We start from the raw sequence: 19,542 nt of genomic DNA on the forward strand, positions 1-19,542 counted from the left end.
GGCAATAGTCACACAGACTTACTGCATTACCACTATATACTGTAAGCAATTGTACTGGACTTTGTTTTCCTGCAAAGACATGTCACAGCTTTGTGTGTGACTGCTCTAGGTAAAACATGGTTTGGGCTTGAGGAAAACTTGGCATAAAATCCTTTTTGTTTTACTGCTGTAGAATTTCACAGTTGTAGCTTTTGGTTGCTGCTGGATTTTGTCACATTTTAGAGTTAAACATTAACTCTTTATTTTGAATTCCCCATGTCTTATCCTTCATGGACAGGCATTGTCCTGTGCCTCTGCAGTGGAATTCAGCACAAGCTCCTGAGCTAGGATGGCTGTCTCATAACCCAGGCTTTACAGAGCATCACTGCTCTGTTCCTGTTTCTTGGCTCAAATAACCTTGCCATGGGATGAAGTAAATCTGATAGCATCTGACCTGCCCCAGGTAGGTAAAACCCACCCTTACCCTCAGCTGGGGGAAGGCTCTTCCTTGGATGTGGCACAGGCACCTCCCTGCTGCTGTCCCAGCTTTGCTGGCAGTACTCCCTTAGCTTGTTTCTTCTGTGGATGAGACAAGTGAAGATAACCATTGGTTAATTTGTCACTTGACTGCAGAAGTTTGTCAGAATAAGTTACCTGAGAAAGACTAATGGGTAACACTGGTTTGTATCAGAAGCCTTGGTGGGTTCCAGATGAATGCAGGGACTGTGGTGTTTTCCAGATTGTACAATAAGCTGACCTTTCAGGATTGGCCTTAACTAACATCCTGCCTTTGATTTCTACTTGTCCATATTAAGAAACAATTTCTGCAGCTTTTAATGTGGTTTATTTCACATGCTTATAAAAAGGGAAACTATTTTCAATCCCATGCTTCTTGAGTGAGGTTCATTTAAAAAGTCACTGAGATGAAAACAGGAAAAAAGCCTCCTTCCTGGGCATGATTTTGAGACTCTTGCAAACTTGCTGCAGTACCCAGTGCTGTCAAAGCATGGATTTGCTGCCTTAGACCACAAGTCTCAAAGGCTTCTTGTCCATATTGTGAGTAAAATTTAATATGGAGTGAGGGTATTAGCAGATTGTCTATCGAAAGAAAGAGTACTTGCTGCTCCTGGGCCTGGGGGGACAAATCAGGGCTTTGCATGATTGTCTGAAGCTGCAGTTTGGATCTAGCAAATGCATGGTGGATGTTGCACTTTATTGGTGCTGCCTTCACTGACTGTGTAGCTGTAATCCAACTGCACCAAGGTACCTGAGCCTCAGCTGCCTGGGCACAGTGGGGACATTGGGTGCTGTGGGCAGATAGGGTTGTGCTTCTCCCCTCTACACTGATCTCTCAGGTGCTGAAATTACCCTAGAAAGCATTCTGTCCTCTTGGAACACTCACAGACAAGAGAACCAAGCTATGTTTGAAGCCACAGTTCCTCCTTTTTCCTCCGAGGAGTTTTGCTTGTGCATTCTGAGCCACACAAGGGCTGGAGCACTGGGTTTGCTTTGATGCAAGAGGTGTTTATTACTATTACCCACATCTAAATAGGCTTCTCTGCTCTCCCCTCTAAGGCAGAGGAGGTACTGCTGTCTGAGACACACAGAGAAAGAATGTGAATGATTTTCACAGGAGAAATCCACTTGGACGTTTGCCAATCTGAAAAAAAAGCTGGTTCCTAACTTCTGATTTTGTTTCCCACAAGTTTGCTGCTCCTCTGCTCTTGTTTCTTCCATTTTCTGTGTAAATACAAACCCACATCTGTAAACTTTCTGCCTGGTAAGATTGTGCCTTTGTCAGCATCTTTTTCTTTCTCCTGCAGGAACTTTATGTGATAATTTCTAGAAGCTACACTTTGTCTTCCAGAAGTCTAATCTCAGACAATAAACAAACCCAGCTGACTGCCTTTTCAGTCTGGAAAGGCATAAATAAGTAACTCGTACTTGTTAAATTAGGCACTGTAAAAATGCTGGGCTTTAAATCATTGTCCTAGTAATTATTGTCATCATTGTTGTTATTAGATGACATAGGATTTTATTGCTGATAATTTGGAGGCTTTGATACGTTTATTTGAACTGACTGCTCCTTTGGCTAAGAGTAATTGCTTAAATTCCTCTCGTGGGCTTCAGCTTCTATAAAAAAGGGAAAAAAGAAGAGAAAGATGTTGACCTTGAATCTCTCACTCGATTTTGAATTCTTATTCGAATGCAAACACTAAAAGCCTTGAGAAAAAGATGAGACTTCCTAAGCAGAAGTTCCTTTTGAGTTCTCTCGAGGACCTTGTACAGGAAAGGCAGGTTTTGTTTGCGTTGTCAGAGACCCTCAGCCTCTCTCCCTTCACCCTTTCTGGGTTTTTTTTAAGAGTCTGGAGGTAAGGCTTTCTTTTTCATAAACAGATGTTGATGGCATTTAAGTACTTTGACTATTGAAGATCTACACTGGTGTTTGAGGGACCTCTTGGCACTTCTTTGTTGCTTTGCTTAGATGATGCTGTTTGGGAAAGGGCATTATCAAGGGCAGTACTGTGTACCTCCTGCATCACTTCTTCTTTCTACAGTTTCCCAGATCTTTCAATAGTGAAAGTGTTTATCTAGTCTTTACAGTAAGCTTTTTCTCTTACCTTTATTTGGTGGAGGATAAGCAGGGGCTTTTGGTGCTGCTTCAAGAGTTATATTCTCAAAATTACCAAAAGCAGATGTGAGCTTTGGTTTTCACCGAATGGTGGGGGTTGGAAGGGACCTTCAGACGTCATCCAGCCCAAACTCCTCTCCTCAAGCAGGTTCCCCTGGATCAGGCCACACAGGAATGTGTCCAGGCAGGTTTTGAAAACTTCCACAGAAGGAGGCTCCACACCCTCCCTGAGCACTTTTACCTGAGTAGCTCTCACAAAATGAGATTTTGGGGCTTTTGAGGCAATTTGGTGAGAAGACAGGGCACCAAGGCAGTGGCAGGGACGTCCCTGCTCTCCCCCAGGCTTGCTGGGTGATTTTTGACAGGCTCCCTGAGCATGTTGCCCCATCAGCATGCAGGTGACAGTGTCAGCTTTCTTGGTGAACCAATTTCAGTTTTGCTCACAAAGCTGTGGACACTTTGTTTGTAGTAATTGCCTGCTTAAGTGCCTTGCTTGTTGGAGTCTCACTGAGATACTGAATGTCTCCAAGTACTGCTGCAGCCTCATCTTCAGTCTCTCCTGGTGCCACCCAGAGCCTGCTCAGCACTTAGCACCGCTCACCTGCAGAGGCAGGAGCGGTAGTTTTGCAGGGCAGGTTTGCATGTGGATCTGACTGACTCTCTCTCTCTGGGAGGTGAAAGATTTAGTTGACTTTGTTTTCTGTAATTAAAACTTTGTGGATCTTGAACTTTCACATTGTCTCCCAAAGCAACTCTGGAGTCTACTGCAGAGAAGTGGAAAGTGATAATTGCAGGTGAGAGGCATCAGTGATTGCACCCACAAGGAGAAAAGGCTGAATTAGAAGAGGAAAGCTTTTATTTCTGTTACACATGATAAGAAGTGACAGAAGTCTTTGGAAGTATGGACATAAGCACACAAATTCTCAACTCCTTATTGATCTGCTGTCAGGTGCAGCAGCCCCAGGCACGCAGAAAGCCTGATTTTTACTAGAGCATCTCGTGGCTGTGTTCTAATAATTAAAAATGATCAGTTTCTTTGGTATCATATTCCTCTTGTCCAGTGAGGAGGGTGTCAGAAGGCTCTGCAGCAAACAGTAGATCTGGACAGACAGACAGCTAATCAAAGACTTCTAAAAACAAGCTCCAAGTTCACAACCTGATGTAAACTGTAAAGCTCCAGGTCGTGTGCCCTTCTCTAAGAGGAAAAGGTGTGAGCTGAGTGTGTCTGTGTGAGTGTGCATCTGTGCTGGGCCATTCCCAGCTGTGATTAGTTCATGGTGTTCCATTATTTTTACAGGCAAACTGATGTTTTTCCCCTCCTCTCACTGCTGTTGGGAAGAGACGACGGCCAAGAGTCTGCTGCAACCAGAAAACCTCTCTACTCCCTTCCTCACGCTGTGTTGCATGAAGCAGTGTGCATTTAGGTGATGTATCTGTTCAGCTGTGGTAATAACAAAGGATCATTTAGTAAATAAATTAGGGAGACAAAAGAGTTGGGTAACAACATCTAACAGCAGCAGGCGATGAGAAAGGCGCTGGAGAGCTCGGAAAGGCCACGGCTCCGTGCAGCGTGCAAATGAGGATGAAATTGAAAATCAGCTATTTTAGGAAAGGTAACTCTTAATTTGCATGAACTAATAATCAAATCATTATCAGGCCACTTTAAACAGCAATATTGAAGGTCACTTAGCTACATAGCTACACAATACAAGAAGGTATACCTGGCATAAATTTGTAAGTAGAAGTGTAACTTCCAGTGGGATTTATTACTTTTTAGTTTGAATAAAGGCTTTCATGTTTGTCCATAATAACTGGCTTTATAGACAGACATCTAAAGATGCTTGGCTCTTAGTTCTGTGGTATTGAGCCCCAAGTCTCAGCCTGAAACCGCTGCAAACTGAGGACATGAAGGTTTTCAATCCTTTTTAATTAGGTAAGTAAAGATTAATGAGGCCAATGGCCAAAAGACCTCTCCTTGCCATGGCCTGTAGGCTCTGATGGGTAAAAGGCCAGGTGAGTCCAAGTCCTCTCATGCACAATTTTCAGACAGTGCTTTGCTTATGGAAAAGGGAAGCCCTTTGTTCCAGGGAGCTGTTGAAGTGACCCCCGTGGACTGCAGACGGCAGGCGGGTGCTTCCACAAGGCCTTTATTACTGTTTGTCAGTGATGATGATTGACTGCTTTGACATTCTGCACCTGCCTCTTGCTTTCCTCTCCACGGGAAGGTTGTAGTCTTGGCAGCATAGAAAAGGGACGTGTCTGGTCACCTGTAACTCAAATGGTCAAAAAGTGGCAGGCTGCCTGTTTCAGATGGTTTTTAACAGTGGCACGAGTGTGTCAAAAGTCTCAGCTCGAGAATCAAAGCTGAAGTCAGCAGTAAAAGCATTTTTCTGTTTATGTTAAACCATTTAAAGTCCATATCCCCTATTAGGCTCAGACAGAAATGTGAGTGTTTCACCAGTAATGTGGTCTCTAAGCAGTACAGGTTTCTTTCATTATTGCTCTTCCAGTTCTTATGATCTCTTTCATTGCAGTTAATGGCAAATACTCTCAGGTAATTATGGGAGTTCAGGTTAATTATTTGGTAACCACTGATAAAGGATGCAGTGTTTCCACTACTGGTACAAAAACAGCTTCATTTTCCACCATGTCATTAAACATCCTCACTTAAGAGTCCTGAGAATGAATAATTGCCTCCGATTCAAGATCAGCACATAGTTTCTGCCTTTATTTAATTGACTTGTGATTTAATGTTAATGAAATCCATGTATCTCTGCTCTTATATTTTACAGTGGAGCCTGCCTGGGTGATACTGGAGCCAGTGGAACTTGGTGGCATTGCACTGTGATGGTGTTGATGGTGATGTCCTCTGCAAATCCCAAACTGCTGAGTCTACCAGGAGCAGCACGTTGCTGTCTGGACACCACAGGTTGCAGAATAAGATCCATCCCCTTGCAGATGTTCATCAGAAAACTCTGCATCGCCTCAGCTGTTGGGTTTAGATAGGCAACTCTAGGGAGAGTCACTGTGTTAGGCTGCTAGAAACATGGTTTTCCTCTGTTGAACAACCTTTTGCTGCCTGGCTGTGACTGGTTAGATGTCTGCTGGGACTCTGGTGGGATGGAGCCATGGGGGAGGACTAGAGGATGCTGAGGGAGGAGCCTCTGTACTGCAACTGTAGGGACCACTCCTGCTTGAACAATCATTCCTTGCTGGCTGTTGTGTACCTGTGTGTGCAAGTTACAAACCTGTCAAATAGTACCTTGCTCTGCACGTCCATACAGGGGCTAAGTGGGGCCCTTAGGGCATTGGGACAGCTGAAGGGTGAGCCACTGGACATCTTCTGTTGCAGAGGGACGATGGAGAATTTGGTAAGGACCTTTGGAGCAAAGAACTGGGAAATCTGGAAGGGAGAGAATTAGTCCCATCTCAGAAAAATGAATGTCAACAGACAATGTAATACAATTTATTAGCAAGATGTTTACTTGCCCACCTCCCATAGGTACATTGTCCTCCTCACCCCCATTGAAGGGCTTATCCTGCTGAACCCACTGCTGTCTCAAGGGGCAGGAGGGGCTGCCCCTTGCCTTTCTCCCTCCTTTCCTCCTCCATATATCTACATGAAAATCAGAGTGGCCACAGGCTGCAGGAGTGCCACAGTGATTCTTTCCCTTGAGAGCCAGGCATTTGTAGCAGTGTTTAATTAATAACAATAATAAATCCCTTCAACTCGTTGGTCTCCCGCAGCTTAGGTGAGAATTATCACAGAGATAAAAATGAGGGCACTGGGGTTAATTAACTTGCTCCAGGCTGGTGTTTGAGCCAGACGGGATCTTCAGTCAAGGCAATCCCACAGCCAAATGTAAGGAAATCAGAAGTGTTGCAGCCTCTGTGGAGGTGATGTAGGCAGCCACAGCAAGGTCACAGAACGCACAGAAACAGCAAAATGAGAGATGCATGAACAAATGGAGAGGAAAAGAGGAAGAAAAGGTCTAGGGAGGAAGACAGGGGTGTCTTGCAGCATTTAACTGAAAACTGTCACTTTCTTTTTGCTGCTTGTGCCCCTCTGTTCCGTAAGTGAGGCCAACTGCCAGGATGTGTGGGGCTGCTGGCCACACATCACCTCCCTCTGCCTCTGGCCTGATAGCACATAAGCAGCCTGTGTCTGTGATAGAGCTCTTCATCCCAAAATCTGTGCAGCAAAGTGTGTTTAATGCAATCAGCCTATGGGCGATAGATCAACAGCGTTTTCTGCTTTGTGCAGCTCCCCAAATGAGTCATATTTTCCTCTTCACTTGGATGTGTGTATCCTCTAAGCCCCTTGATGAATTGTTCTTCCCTAACTCCATTAAATGTGGTTGTGTTTTCCTGTGGTGCCACAGTTTAATTCACAGCACCGTGAGTGTACTGGAACGATGTTCCTTGCAGCTTGTTTTGCCTAAAAGAGCTACTGTTGTACAGCAACATAGAATTCCTGCAGCAGAACAAAGGCCCCTCAAGCTGTGCCTTCAATAAGAGCTCTGATGTCAGTGTGTGGAGGATCCTCAATGCCAGTAGAAGACCTGTGAGCCCTGCTTGTTCACCCCGACCTACTTGGGTGCTCTGGAGGTTAAGCAGCGATGCTCGCGGTTCAGGTGGGAGCCTTTGCTGACACCAGTTGTCACGATGCATTACAGTCATGGGGAGTGGTGTCAGCTGGCACCATCTGCAGCCCAGCTCCAAACTTCCCATCTTTGTGTCTTGAAAGGACTATGTTACATCAAGTGATGATTTCCCTTTTTCTCATCTGATACTGCAGGCTCTTTCCTGTTATCAAGCTGTTATCAAAGTGTTAAAGTTATTCAAAGTAGCATCCAAAGCCCTCTTCCATTCTGGGGGGCTTTGAAAGCTTGGGTGAGATACCAACAACCAAATGCAATTGCTCTAAAATACATCTTTCTAAAAGGAAATCAGACTTGGACGTACATAGTGCGTGATTTAATTCATCTAGGAGCAACGGGTCTGAAACAGGAGGAGGAGGAAAAGTTGTGATAAGGAGGCTGAATTCATCTGAAGTTAAGAATAAAAGATGACTCACTTGGGAACGTTTTCTGCTAGATTTAAATTAAATCTCATCAGATACATGATAACTGGGTGTATTTATAAAGCTGCAACGCTTACCTGAGGGGATTTGGGTAATATTGTCAATACCACAGGTTAGCTGTAAAACTAGTCAGAATCAGCTATTGAGTTCTACTGGTCTGCAATGGTAATTCATTGTAGTAATCCCTGGAGCTGAGGTTTTAACATGTCCTTCTCATTCTGGATTTGGCTTCTAAGTTGCCTCCTGGAAATCAGGAAATGCTTCTTGGCTTTGTAAAGTAAAGGCTCCTTCTCACCAGCCTGGCTCAAAGTACTTCTGAAAAGCACTTTTAGGAGGTTTAGTCAAAACAGTGTTGTGGTTTACCAGGCACTCCAGAACAGTCAAGTTGTTAATGACCTATAAAACTGGCTTTCTGTCTTAGGTAGGTCTTCTGGGGTCTCAGCAATTTGTTACTTTCCACGTAATCAGGATATTTACACACACAAGAGAGATCTTGTCTGATCTTGTCCATGCTTTACACAGGGCTGTACGAGTGAGGGCACTATCCTTCAGCTGACCAGGTATTGCTGATGGCAGCTGCAGGAGCTCTGAGGAGGCTAGTGAAGGGAAATTTGACGAGATTGGCCAACAAATTCAAATCCTGGTGATTTTTGCTCTCCTAGTCAGAGTAAGCCATACATCTGAAAACTTTTCCATCTTCTGCTCCTGCCAGGTGGGAGCTGCTGCAGTGTTTGCAAGGCTATTGCAAGAGGAGAGAGAGCAAAAGACTGATCTTGACTTGCAACCTCAAGTACTCACCCTTTTCTCCCAACATTTTGTGTCAAGTTGTCTAGAATCTCCTCTCTACTAAGTGGAATGAGCTGCCTCACCCTCTGCCCCTCTGCTTTCCACAACAGAATAGAGTTATGGTTATTACAACATGGTCTGCAAACCTCTAGCTCTGTCAAGTTAATCTGACCTCTCTAGGCTGTGTTTGCCTGATCTGCATGCAGCAAGGCACTTCTCCCCAGCTCTAAGGGCTGTAACATTCTCTACTGAAGAAAACAGATATATATATATATTTTTCCCCTACAAATTACCAGGTCATTTAAAAAAACTCAAAAAGGAGCTCATTTAAATCTAATTCTGCATGTGCAACTGTCTGGAGAGTTATTTTCAACTCCAGTAGCTGCAGTTTGCAATTATTATGCTTCTTTTAAGAAAAGAAAAGTAACAGCTCTATATTTTCTGTGAATTACTGGTAATCTTTCAGAACAACTTGTGTTTAGGGTAAGTAACAGGAAAAATAAGAGGGCAAATGGATAGTAATGTGGACTTGAGAAAGCAGAGAGGGAGGAGGAACATGTGCAAAGATTACTGAAATATTAACATTTGGCCACTTAGGCATGAACATTTAAAAGGAAACCCATGTCATTCTGTTGAAGTGAAATCAACAGTTCCCAACTACCCCAGCTTCTGATCGTTCTGATTCATGTGTGCATCCACACATGGCTGCAGCCCATCCTCTGCATCTATCACACAGGTCACAAACCTGAAGGGAGGTGTCCAGAAGTGCCTCCAGTACCTTAATTCATCCCTAGCAGGAGGGTGGATGTAGGGGTGTAGCATTTTCCTCTGAGCTTGCACCCACACTTTGAGTACACGATGCCAGTGTGTGTTGTGTCCAAGTGCTGCTAATACAAGCAAGGCTGAAGGTCATGTCCAATTTCAATACCCACTTAAGTCTGATGCTTATTTTGTGCATTTCCACGGGTCTTGTGACCAATTTTTCAAACTCAGCAGTGTTTTGTCAGTTTATTTAATGGGAAAAACAAATCTGGTGATCAGAATATGTGCTTAAGGCTGTCTCAGATTTCACATTTGTTTTTATTTAAAGGCATAAATCAACTTTTCTGTCCCTTGTATAAAAAGTTCCAGCAGAATTTTAACCAGATGCATTATTGACCTGCAAAGTGTTGCCTGGGCCATGGTGCCAGGTGTGCTGCAGGGAGCCCAGCTGGGGATGTGCGTGGCACTGTGTGTGTGCAGGGGTGGGTGGTGGGTCCTGGGTGACTGAGTAACCTCATATGAGGAGGGATGGATTTCATGCTGATTGCTCAAAGAGAGAGTTTAATCATGGATCTGCTTCTCATACTGTGCTGGCATGAAGCTCACACCATTTCTAGCTGTCCTCTGCTCCCTTGTCCTGGGAGCTGCTGGTGCCAGAGCAGGGGGTGTATGTGCTTTTCAACTATTATTTCCTATCTGATAAAGAACCATCAGCTTCTATTAAATATCTCTTTCTGCAGCCATTCCCACTTACATATAAGTATTACCAAGAACTTCAGACCCTAATTTTGCAGATCCCTTATGCAAAGGGGCAGATAACTTCCCCAGCAAGCTGCTTGATAGAGACATCATCCACGGAGCAGCAGTGAAAGGGCTGCCAGGGGCTTCCCAGCCAGGGTGAGGCATCCCCTCCAAGTAATGAATAATGTTCTTCCATCACAGCCACACTGTGCTAATCCTCTAGAGAAACCTCCAGAGCGTTGGACCTAAGCTGTTGTAACGTTCTCTTGCAAAAACAGCTGCTGCATTGCTTTGCTTTCCTCTCCCTGGAACTGGGAACAGGGAGTGCTTGGAAAGAAGGAGAATGAGGCTGAAAAGGCTTGGGAGATTTGAGACTGCCACTGGAGAGACTGAATGCTGAAACAAGGGGTACTAAATATTCTGCTCTCTTTGATGAGATTGAAGAGTTACTGAAAAGGATTTAAAGAAATGTTTACTGTGTTAGCAAGCTGAAGGTTTTTGATACAACAGAGGTACTTTCATAAATTTAAGACAAATTGTCAACAGTCTGTCCAGTGTTTGACAAAGAGCAGGTTAATCCAGTGAGTGCGAGGCAAACACATGATAAAAAGCATCAGCATCTGAGGGAGCAATGCAGTGCAGCAAAGGGGAGCAGAAGAAACTCTGAAAGGCTTTTTTACAGTGTTGCATGGGGATTCCTGGGGTTTCTGAACCTTGTATAAACCATGTGCCTGTAACCCCCTGCATCCCTTCACCGCCTGTTTGAACTTGTGCCGCTGAACTTGATTCCTGTTTGTGTATTCTGGTTTAAATCAGGAGGTACATTGGACACATCAGAGTCCTCTGTAAGGTGTGAGCAGGGTCTGGGCTGGTGCTGGGTTTGGATCACCAGGCTATTGCCTGCACACATCCAAACTCTGTGGGTATATGTGTACGGATATAAAGGAAATCCATGTCCTTCTGCCCATGGCTTGGGGCTGCAGGGCTGGGTGGTGCAGGCATGTGGTGGCTGCACTCTGGGTATAGTTTTGGGTACAGTTCAGTTGTGATGCTCACTTCACCTAGTGAGAGTTTGACAGTAAGTGTGTCTGTGCTCTGAAAAGTGCCTTGTTCTCATTCCAGCATCCACAGCCTGAAAATTCAATATTCAACCAGCTTAGAAGGGAATAAGTTCATTTTTCCTGCCCCTAATCCCTGTTGTGAGATGGGCCACGCAAGCAGCAGGTCAGAGTTTAGAACAGGATGTGAGAGCATCCTAGATACAGAGATACAGAGTATACCAGCATCCTAAAATTGTGTCACTAGATGAGAGGACACGCTGTGGGTGTGACCCCACATCTCACTGCTCCTTTGAGATCTCTTAATATACCAGAAGTATTAGAACAAGTGAGAGCTGGAGCTGATGGTTTCTTAATTAGATTTTAGCATTCCGTTGTTAATTAAGTTCCTGAAATGGCTCAGGATGTTTTCCCACACTGTGCCCCTCTCTCCCTTTGCTCTTCCCCAAGGAGCAATGAGATGTAGCACAAATTCATCTTTACAACTGCCACGTATCATTTTACCACTTGAGAAAAATGGGCAGTGATGGAATATTTGTTCCCTGCAAGACATTAAGTGACTGAACATCTTTCTCAACATCTGAATAGCAAAGTTTAAATAACCATGTCAAAAGACCCTTTTGAAAAATGTCTGATGTGGTTGCCTGCTTGCTGGGATTTAGTGGAGTTTTCTTCTGGGAAATGGTGTTATTTGTTTGATTTGTGCACGTCCTTTTAGGCACGTGACAGAAGGAAAGAGTTTTCAGGAAAACAGCTCAGACACTCTTTAAAACTGGCAGAGTTTATTCTCCTGAGCTTTCCTCCCTTGCCAGAAATTCTTGTGATAAGGGGAAAACCAACAGATGACACAACTTTTATCTTCAGGGGACCTGAAGGGCACCGTTATTGTTGTAGTAGAGGGTGGTGACGATGAGGATGAGAGAAGATGGAGAGAAAGACAGAAGACCCTTCAAGGTATCCAGTTAGTTATGTTTGGTTTGAAATTGGCCTGAGGCACAGCTGAAGGACAGACCTCATTTTGAAGCTGAAGCAGAAAAGTAAAAAGTGGAAGACTGAAACATCAAGATACCATTCTCTGGAGACTTCAAAGGTGTAGGATTTAGGAGCCTTTGGTGTAAGGACTGGCCTGGAATCCCAAATGCAGGGGAAGGACAAGGCTTCAGCGAGTCCAGTACTGTGTATGAAAGATCTTAGATCCGAGTTTCTGAGTTCTGCTGAGTTGCAATTTTGTGTGAACTTCTACTTTTAAGTAATTATAAAAATCCCACAATTTTACAGCAGAAGCAACAACAAGAGAAAGGACAACCCCCACCCCCCCCAGCTGTGCCAGCTGTGGTCCAGAATGATAACATATTATAAATAGACAATCTGTGGAACCCTAAATGGAAAACTCTTGGGGAGAGGCAAGGAAAAAAAATGCCAAACAGTAAGAGTCCTTTAGGCAAAGGAGATAATTGAACTGCAATGGGTATGTGGTTTCTTTTTCTTATGTATCCAGGCAACTATTTGCTTTAGATGTAATGACTGTTATAAATCACAGAATGAAGCTTCTGAACCAAACACATGCCTGGAACAGAGGTGTTGATGACATCCAGTTAATAAAGCATGCCTCTTAAAGCAACAACAGGTTACCTCTTGCCATATCCTTCACCCTGGTGACAAGCTTAGAGCTTATTCAGGGCATCACTTAGGACATCTTGGAGCAGCTGTAGTCCTGTGTTCAGAAATGGCAAAAAGCTGAGGGACTCATACAACATCTCACAAGTCATGTCATCTGGCCTGAGAGTTTCTGAATAGCACACCGGGTTCTGCAGCATGTTGATCTGTGCTGGTTCCTCTCTCTCCCATTGCTTTGATTTGGGCTACCATTCCTCCTGCATGGACAAGAGACCCACGGGCACTGCCTGAACCACGTGGGCTGGGAGGAATGCAGGAAAGAAGAGCTCATTCCACACTGCTACCTGTGTTCCATGCGTATTCACAAGGAAGTAGTTTTGAAGGATGTTCTACTGTGCTTTTGCTGCTGGAGATAGAGGAGGAGAGTAAAAATCCCATTTTTCCCTATTGCTTTGCTTCTACTGCTGTGTAAACACAGAGTGTTTGCTGTCCTGTCGGGATTAACCACTGTTTGCTCAAGGTGAGAGAGGTGTTATCAGAAAACAGGTGGCTTTGGACTGTGTGTTTCTCAAGGAATTGGTGAAATGGAAGCTGATTTAGAATAATGCTTACTTTTTACTATTGGCTCTAATGAAAAATACCCCAATGCTGAGATCCTGTGCATCATGTTCCTCATCTTGTTCCTCTCCAACTGACAGCAGCTTCAGTTAAAACACCTGCATGCTGTACTCTGCTCCTGGTGTGCTATAAAATGACAAATACTCTGAAAAATCACATGTTAAGACCTTAATTCATCTTCCAACTTGAGGGATATGTTTGACCTTTTATTTTGGTCTTTAGTGGGGACAATAGTGTTACTACAGAGAGTGATTGTGCAAATAAATGTAGTATTGGCAAATGAAACACTCTGATAAAGTCAGAATCAGTGCCATAGGAAAAGGTCCACAGGGAAATTATTAACTCAGAGCATGGCTGGAACAACACTCAGTGTAAGGAAAGCTCTGGAGCAGGTGGTGGGGATGGAGCAGGGCTTTGCATATCTGCTTATTCTGCTGTACTTGGCTGTCTATTGATTTTCAGTGTCTAGGTAAGCTGATGATCACAAACATAAATGGTAACAGGATTGTCCAGGCTGCAGTCCATGAGCAAAGTGCATGTGTTGAATTTTAGTGCCAGTGTTTGACTCGCTGTCGAGCTCAGAGGAGAAGTTCTGGAGCCCTGTCGCTGATGCACATCCAGTTGCCGTTGAAGTCATTGGGCGCTTCTTGGAGTTATCAGGAGGTAAGTAGACAGATGAGGTTCAGAATGAAAGGCCCTTTGTTAGCAGATTCTTAGCAAAATACAGAAAATATCCATGGTTTAAGCAAAACAGAAACTTTTTGCACCTAACTTCCAACGGCCTGGTAGGGGGAAAGCCCTGTTTGCTGTTTATTCTAATTATGAAGACACACGGATGGTGATGTCTGGGTTACCACTGCTGTGAAGAGCCCATCCTTTTCATCCTTGTACAAATACTGAAGAAAGCAAAGAAATACAATTGTGTGCTTCAGAAGAGAACACACTGAGTGTCTCCTCCATTGTACATTAGTTCAGTTCTGTCATCCAAAACTGCACCTCCTCCTGCAGAGAGCATCTGAGACAACAGATCAGTACTAGGGAAAAACAGCCAGAGAGAAATCATTAGCATAATGACAGTCACCACACCAGAGTGAGGAAAAGTGCAGGGAGCTGCAGAACTGCTTTTTCCAGCTTGCAGAAGTGTCTCACTGTTACAGGCGAAAAGAAGAGAAGAGCTTCTTGGGGGCTGGTGGGGTTTGGGTTGGCCCTGGGAACTGATTTGATGTATGGTCTGACTGGGAGTAGTCAGGTGGAGAGAAACGCTTTGGATTTTGAGCGTAGCAGGCCATAGCCCAATAATTCAAGAGAAGTTTAACTGTACTGGGAGCTGGGAAGTTGCAGGATGTGGTGGGATCTCTGTGGGTCCTGCACGTTTTGCCTTCAAAATGTGGAGCATCCCTCAGCTGTTCACCAGGCTCCAGTTGTTACTGGAGGGGATCTGTGGTCTGCAGGGGAACGTCACAGCCCATCTCTGTGCCTCTCTGTGCCACAGAAACAGGTTAATTTATACTGGAATTAGACTAATTCCTAAGATCTGGAAGAAAACTCCTTGAATAGGGTTAATATGCAACAATTTTTATGTGCATGCAGAAGTATTATCACCCATAAACAATTAGGAAGAAAAGCGTTTATGTGATTATCTGATTTGTGGATACTTTCTGTCAGCAAAGTGCTGTTATTAGCCCCAGCACAGTTCAACACGGTTCTGAGTTCAGTTGCATGGAGGTTAATAATAGATTGTCACATCTGTCTCAACTACAAAGTCTTCAAGGCATGGATATATTTGTGCTGCAACAATCCCCAGAGCGCGGGAAACAAGTCTTGAGTGAGATTTCAGGGACTGTTTAGGAGAGATGATGGAAACACAGACTTAAGGGAAATATTTTCACAGGATTATAGGGGAAGAAATTAAAGGTTTTAGAATTGCCTGGGCTTTGTTTAAAAGTGAGACTGTTGAGAAAGTGGCACAAAAACTGTAAAACGCTCCCTTCATTATGAAGAAAAACATAAAGTATTTTGAAGTAGAATAAGTAGAGTGTACTCAGGTTATTCTGACTTTCTGATACAATGCTTGTTATGCTGGAGTGCCAGTCACCTGGTATGTTAGTGTTGTGTGTGATTATATGAGAGCTATTGAGTTTAGAGCATTTATACCTCTGTGATAAAACAAGGATCTATTTTTAGAAGCTTTCTCTGGAGTACTGTGGTTAGGCAGTAAATACTTCATTTCTGGTTTAGTTCCCAGTCTTTTTAATTATGTTCCTTTGGCAGTAAGTAGGACAAATTCAATGATGGCAGCATGCATTGCAGCTGATGTCACTCTGCAAGAAAAGGGTGGATGGTGTGTCCAGGGGAAGCCAAGCTCTTAATCCCTGGAGCTTCTTGCCAGGTGACACGAACCATGCAAGACCATCACAGGTACGATGGTCTATTCAGATCTGGTTTTTTGTCTTCTTTTCCCTGCACAGGACTGAACATTATTTTTGTCTTTCTTGATGCTATTCTTGATCCTCAGAGACTTCTTTTTTGGCTTTGACATCAAAATAAGAAACAGCTAGGGCAGTGTCAGTGTGCAGGCAGAAAGAGTCCTCAGTGGCAGGATGGTATGGTGCAGATGACAGGCTGGCTGCACGGTTCTGCCTCAGAGCACAACTTCAGAGACACTGAATGTGTCAGCCCAGAGCAGATGTGCTCTAAAAGTCTTCTTCTGCTTCACTTTTGCATGTCCTGGAAAACCTCCTGAGTTGCATTGTGAAGATCTCTTACTCTGAAACACGGATATTAGCCTGTGGTTAGGTCTAATTCCAATATACTTCATTCAGTTGATTCATAGGTCAGCAAAACAGCCCTAACCCAGGCTGGGAAAAAAAGGATGCAAGTCTTGTATGGGGCAGAAATAGCTGGTGAGTGAAAAGCTGCTCTAGAAAAGATCCTAAAACCATCTCAGATTTGGAGTGGAATTGATTAGCAGCAGAGATAAGTGTGTGCTGCCACCACTGAGAAGGGAAATTTTGAAGACGGCTTTGTGTGATGTGTTTTTCTTGCTGTCCCGCTGCTGCAAGGTGCTGCATGATGCCTGTACTGAGCAGCAGGTTACTGCCTTTGAGATCCTCTGTCCTCTCTCCTACAGCACAGTTCTCAAAGCTGGACCTCTGCAGAAAAGTGATCTCTGTTACTAAATCATTTTCCCTCCGTTTGGCTCAAGGCCAGTATCTTAGGCAGATGTAATTGTGTTCCTCTGATTCAGACATGAAACAGCAATGTTAGTATCACGTTGCTAAAGGAATGATTTTTATTTAAATGAAAGAAAGAAAACTCACTTTTCCCCATAAATTTTTGCTTGGAGGAAACAATAATTCCAAATCTATTGTGATTTTCAGCTAGGTTTATCTTCTCTCTCATTTCAGTAGAGCAAGGGGGCTACAAAGCTCACAGAGATGTGCCTGTTTCATCCCAAATGCAAAGATGGTGTATGACAATAATTAAATTTTTACTCTCAACTAATTGAATTTGTTAGCAAAATGAGAAGAAAGGCTTCAGTGCAAATGCAAAGAGGCAGCTTCTTACACCTGACTTTACTCGCACTTGACTAACTGCTTCATTAGAACTTAGGCAAGTCTGGTGACAGATCATTAATTTTCATGGATGTAATCTGGGAAGCCAAGTATTGGTAGAAGGCTGGTCTGCCAAAGCCAGCAGAAGCACGTTAATGCTTATTAAAAGTAAGCTGTAAGTCTGTTTTCATGCTGCCTTTGTCACGTTATGGATTAATTACTTAAATGTATTAAGACAGCGAATTCAAAGAGAAGAGATTGCTTTGTGTTATATCAAAGAGTAGAAAATGAAAGGGCCTTCTATTTAAAACTGGTCTCTGAAGCAGGCAAGGTCTGTTGGAAAGTGGGAGCATTGATGAAGGTGGATATTGCATCTAGGCAAAAGTGAATCTCAGCTGCATGGTTTGGCCTCTGTTATCAATGTTATTAATGTTATTAATCTGTTATTAATGCCCTTGCAGTTCAAGTTCATTTCAGAGAAATACTGAAAGTAAAATACCTATATTAAAAAAGAGTACTTTATATAAAAAAACATATAGCCCTGAGTAGTGAAGGGGCAAGGGTTTCTTGTTGTCTGAAATCTGACAAGCCTGCTAAAGGTAACATTCATCTGCAGGCTTCCAGTTGCACACACAGCCATGGCCGAGAGCCACATCCCTTCTCCTGCACCCTCTGCCCCCAGGATGCCGTTCCCACCGCCCTTTGGCTTCTTTCTGTTTGATGCTGTTAAAACTTCTGCTGGAAGTGATCAACTTGTGATCACTTGCTGTTATATAGAAACAGCAATTTGTTTAACAATGTACAAAACATTTCTGTTCTTTAACTGTTAGGTCATTAATGCCCTTGACTGCAGCAGGGGTTTTGCAGTAAAAGAAAACAAGCTGGGAAATCAGTGATTGCTCAGTTGTTCACTGCAACTGCTTTCTGCAGTGAATGGCATCCTTTTTCCTCTTAACTATTGATAACATTTCCAGTTCATTTTGTAACTATTCTTTTTCTTTGCCTTTACGTCTTGCATCTACAAGAATCCACTTAAACTGCCAATAAACCCCACAGCCTATAGTGTTGGAAACGTTTTCACAGAAGAAAACATTCTGCCCAAAGATGCTGTAAAATTTGGACAGAGATGTTGTTTTTTGAAATAAACAGACATGAAATTTGATGGCAGCATTTCAAACTTCATTAATTCCTTTCCAGGCTCTGGTAAAGTGGTGCTAATGGAAACCGTTTCCAGAGTTTTGTTGCTTGTTTCAGTGGGAGCAGTATTAGAGCACGGTAACACGAGGCACAGGAAGAAAGAAGAAAATAACGTTATTTCATGCTTTGTACATGCCAACTGGTGAGACTGAAAGAGGCTCTTCAATGTGAGGCAAGAGAAATGTGAGGCAAAAGAAATACAGAGTATTTCATAGAATGGCAAGGTTGGAAGGGACCTTTAGAGATCATGCAATTCAAGCCCCTTGCAGAAGCAGGGTCACCTAGATCAGGTTGCATAGGAACATGTCCAGGAGGGTCTTGAAGACCTCCAAGGAAGGAGCCTCCACAACCCCTCCGGGCAGCCTGTGCCAGGGCTCCCTCACTGAAACACTGAAATAGTTTTTTCTTACATTTAAGTGGAACTTTTTGTGATCCAGCTTCATCCCATCATCCCTTGTCCTGTTGCTAGCTACTATAGAAAAGGGATGTCCCAACCTCCTGACACCCACCCTTTAGATATTTATAAATGTTAATAAGATCTCCCCTCAGTCTCCTCTTCTCCAGACTAAACAGCCCCAGTTCCCGCAGCCTTTCCTCATATGAAAGATGCTCCATTCCCCTGATCATCTTGGTGGCCCTGCACTGGCCTCTCTCCAGCAGTTCCCTGTCCCTCTGGAGCTGAGGAGCCCAGAACTGGACACAGAACTCCAGATGAGGCCTCACCAGGGCAGAGGGGGAGAAGAACCTCCCTTGACCTGCTGCCCACACTCTTCTTGATGCATCCCAGGCTGCCATTGGCTTCTTGCCCACGAGGGTACGTTGCTGGCTCATGTTTTGGTATTTGCCAGCATTTTTTACATCTCTTCCAATGGCCCATCAAATCACATGATCTGGATGTGCTTTGCCACATACTCCCACATACAAAAACCCTGAGAAGCTTACAGGGTTCCTTAGTTTAGACACAGAGTATGAAGACCAGGAGAGGAAAAGGCAAATCACTGGGAATTTGACCTCACTGGGGTGAGGGGTTGCATCATTTCAGATGTCATACCAACCATAAATTCACTACAAGCTACCAGGCTTCGAGGGCTCTCACCAGCCTAGGAGTGGTTTAAGCACTTCACAAGACTGGTCTCAGAATTGTTGTCATATTATATATGATATAAGCAAATCTGCTCCCCCTGCAAAGACTAAAACCAAAGACTGGCAGTAGTAAACATAATAATGTTTACTGTTCTGCAGCTTCACAAAAGCATTTGTTGATTTCCAGGGTGGTTAACTTGATTTTATACCTTTCTGAGCACAGAAAATAGCAATTAGTCAATGCTGTATATTGGATTTTTGACAGGTATAAAATTATGGTGCCAATTATTTCAGAGAAGCCAATGAACAGCAGCAGTTTCCAACAGCAGAAATTTCTGAGCAATGCTTAAGACAGTGCTGCCAGTAGAAACATGCTACTTCACTGAATGTTTTCAAGGTATGCCCAGTTTCCAATAAAATGAAATAAAACTA

Source organism: Colius striatus, chromosome 15, assembly GCF_028858725.1.
Source record: "Colius striatus isolate bColStr4 chromosome 15, bColStr4.1.hap1, whole genome shotgun sequence".
NCBI lineage: Eukaryota > Metazoa > Chordata > Aves > Coliiformes > Coliidae > Colius > Colius striatus.